This window comes from Triticum dicoccoides, chromosome 1B (assembly GCF_002162155.2).
Source record: "Triticum dicoccoides isolate Atlit2015 ecotype Zavitan chromosome 1B, WEW_v2.0, whole genome shotgun sequence".
Lineage (NCBI taxonomy): Eukaryota > Viridiplantae > Streptophyta > Magnoliopsida > Poales > Poaceae > Triticum > Triticum dicoccoides.
In genome coordinates this window covers 430,548,802-430,552,536 of record NC_041381.1, presented here as the reverse complement: position 1 = coordinate 430,552,536, position 3,735 = coordinate 430,548,802, and the positions used below count along the sequence as shown (strand labels likewise).

The 3,735-nt window shown below is 51.7% G+C and overlaps 1 long non-coding RNA gene across 1 annotated transcript; it reads left to right on the top strand.

Moving 5' to 3' along the window:
* The first annotated feature begins 1,508 nt into the window (after positions 1–1,508).
* Positions 1,509–3,372, top strand: LOC119339349. The gene is made up of 4 exons (XR_005164167.1): positions 1,509–1,684; positions 1,763–2,423; positions 2,559–2,952; positions 3,039–3,372. It is a non-coding gene; the product is annotated as an uncharacterized LOC119339349 (long non-coding RNA).
* The last annotated feature ends 363 nt before the right edge of the window (positions 3,373–3,735 follow it).

Below are 3,735 nucleotides of genomic sequence, written 5' to 3'. Positions count from 1 at the left end.
TTATTTGCATTTTTCTGAGTTCATATGAATTAGTTATGAATTTTCAAAGTTTTGGTCAAACGGTCAAAGGGCATTCGAGGGACCTTGATGGAAAAAGTAAGGGCAAAACTGAGCAAGCTTGAAAAGTAAGGGCAAAACCCATGGGTAGGAACCAACTAGGGGTAAAAATGCAATTGTCCCTAAATTTTTAGCCCATTCCGAGAACTTTTATTTCTGCACACAAAAATGACACACGGTAGTTCTGCTGAAAATAACATTAGTCCAGGTTAGTTCTAATAAAATCATACCAAAACCATATAAAAGTGTTGCAAACATGGCATGAATACTTCATAAATTATAAATATGTTGGAGACGTATCAAATTTTCCCTCCACAACTTTGTGCATGGACTTCTCTGGATTTTTGGTTGCCAAATGCATCACATCACCCCCAACAAAGTACTCCATATCACAAACTTTATCACCTTTATGTGAGTGCTTCCTTGAGATAGCTCCCTATTTCGAGTTGTTCCGGTACTTTTTCCGTGTCTACGTTCAAATGAATGGGGGTGCGTTTTGCGACCTTGGGGGATCCATCCTGCAGCTCCGTCCCAAATCACTTTCTTTCCTTTGACCTCCCAAAGTCCATTCAGGAGCGGCACAAGTCCTGGTTCTATGTGGAGGGTATTGGTAACAAACTTCTTGCCTTCATGAATGAGCCCCCGCGGAAGCTACGGTCGTGGGATCCCCTGTACAGGTTATCGTTGGAGGCTAAGGCATTGGCAGATGCTACCACCCTTCTTCCTTCTGAAGAATTGTGGACTGACCGGAGGCCATATCATGTAGACGTGGGTGGTGCGGACTACGGCTTGCCACTGCATGCCCAAGCCCTCCTCTTGTCCCAACACACTGGGCCAAGAGACCCCGCACGGTTCTCCCAGGAGGAGCAGAGCCCGAAGGACATTGACGAGTACCTCACCTTCCTCGTGGGCCCTGACACCATCACAAGTTTCTAAAGGAAAGTCGTCAAGCCTTTTTCGGTCGACCTCCCGACGGGTGTTGCAGTTCCATCTTTTTGGAGGTCAAGGCCTCTTCTTCTAATGCCCTATGTCACTGTTCCATAGGGGTTCGCCGTCTTCGTGGCGTATCATTCTAAGCCCCTGCTACTGGGGCAGAACATGAGCTCCAACTTGTCTGCCTTGATGATGCCAGCCCTCCCCGGGCCTGCCCGAGGGAAGGGTGAGTCCGCGAAGAGGTGGAGGAGGGCTTCCAAAGAGGCTTCTGAGGATGAGGAGGAAGAGGCCTCTGACATGGAGGCCTCAGATGACATGGACGGGAAAGACCCCGTCGAGCAGGAGGTAGTGAAGCAGCAACATCTTCGCCCGAGGGCCACGATAGTGGCGCCGACGATGATGGATATGATGAAGATGAGGATGATGATGACGATGGGGATGATGACCATGGAGACGAGGCCGACAGTGACGAGGAAAGCAAGGAGGACGAGGTCGGCGAAGATGATCTGGGGAAGGCTGAGGCTGAGACGCCGCATCAACCCCTCAAGAAACTCCGTCGAGGCCTGCCTAAGGAGTCTCCGGCCCGCAGCAACGGTCAAGAGCTTCGAGAGAGCTCCCCAAAATCCCGAGGCTTGAAGACCCCTTTGCACATCCCGGTGCCGCCACAGAGGCGACATGCTCTAGTGACCACCCCGTAAGTCGTGTCTTACCATATCTTGGTCTGACCTCTGCTAGTTTCCATGGTTTTTTATCTTTGGTTTGCTTTTTTCAGTGCCTCCTCTCTTGGAGCGGGGACCTCCTATGTTGTGTGGTCCTCTGTGGATATTGCGATCGCAGCCACACCGCTGGTGACTTTGCTCGGTGCGCCCTTATCTTTTGAGCCCCTTTTTCAGAGGTCGGACGCCAGCCCCCAGGTAAGTATTTTACCCGAGCTCCCTATGCCTTTAATAGGTGCAGTAGATTAATGAATCCGCCTGTTTGCGGGAGGGCCTCTGTGGTGCTTGTGGTGGCCACGGACACGGAGAGCACCACCAAGGACGGTGGGGATGGGGACTCGTCTTCTGTCGTGAGGCCCATAGGTCCATCACATGTCCGTGTGGAAGGACTAGGCTCCCCTGGAGTGTTTGTCTTTCCTTTAGCGAGCATGACAACGACACCTACAATTTCGAAGGCCGTAGCTGGCAGTGTTGACCAGTCGGCCACACCCTCCGCACCCTTGGCCAGCACACCGCTGGAGTCTCCAACAGCCTGTCCAGAGGGGAGGCAGTTCATTCTCCGCCGGTTGCGCCGGAGGTCCCTTCATTTATGCACAGGGGCTTCCGCCAGAGGTTCCCTAGGAGATCGTGACACCCTTAAGGGCTGCCAACGAGGCGCTGAAGTGCCTGTGATCAGTCTTGAAGTAGGTGGGGCTTTCTGCAGATCCCAACTTCAAGGTAACTTTTTCCCTTAACTTGTAGTGGTAGTAGCCCCCGAGACCAAGTATGGTGGTAGCCTGAGAGCCATGCTTGGTTCAACATATGTCTTTAGTAGACGAACTGGATGGTGTCTTACCTTGTGTTTTTGTTTAGGTGCTCGTTGGGGAGAACCATAGCCTTGTTGCGCAGGTCTCGGAGTTGGAGGAGCAGCTGGGAGCTCTTGAGCAGAAGACCTGTGGCTTGCAGCGTGCCAGGGATGTGTAGCCCCCGGGGATGCTGCAGCCCTCCGTCAAGAATTGGATGAGGCCTCCAGGACCGTAAGCAGGCGGAGGAGGCGGAACATACCGCCATGAAGGAGCTAGAGATAATGTTGTCCTCCAAATCACATTTGGAGGCTACCCTTCAACGGGAGCAGGATGTATGTCGCGCCCTTTGTAATGACTCAGAGGAGAATAAGGACCGTCGGGGTTTGATCCAGCGTGCTCTGGAGGCCACGGAGAAGAAATTGACGCAGCAGGGTGACGTGGCCTGAGTGGCCGAATAGAAGGTTGTCCAACTTCGGAAGGACCTTGAGTGCTCTTTAACCTTCTAGGTTGCCTCCTCTTTGATATGCTCTTTGTTTGCTTTTTGCAGCTCCGCTGCCAGAGATCCAGAACGATGATGCGGAGGCCTGGATCCAAGACGTCGCGGCGGTGGCTGAGAAGATGAGGACCGCCCTTAAGGTTGTCGTTGGTACTTTACACCGCGATGGTCTCCTGCTGAAGTCTAACATTGAGACTGTCCTGGATCTGCTCGGGGAAGTATCCTGATCACAGGGACGGACGGTAAATTCTGGTATGCCCTAACCAAACATGGCGGCCACCACAGAGAAATAAAGCATGCTTCGCTAAGTTGCGAGCTTCAAAATTTGAGCTCCTAAACTCATGACTGAAATTATATAAATCAAAAGCTAAAGAATGTTCGACTATCTCATGAATAACTGCACCATAACTTGCCAAATTCTCCTTATATATGGCCTGCACCACCGTTTTGCAGTCCGATGCAACTTGGATGCGCCTTAAGTAGAGATCATCCGCCAAGGCGAGTGCTTCTCTGATGGCAAGGGCTTTCAAAGTCGGGGGATCCATAGTGTATCTGAAAGAAAGTGTCGAAGCTCCCATAAACATACCTCTATCATCTCTACAGATGACCCCCACTGCCCCACCATTTCTGGTTACCGCTGCGTCGACGTTGAACTTCGCGTTGCCTGATGACGGGGCGAGCCATCTCACTGGTCGTGCTTTGGCAGGAGGTTGCTTCCTGTACATCATATGAGCATCAAGTGACCAAG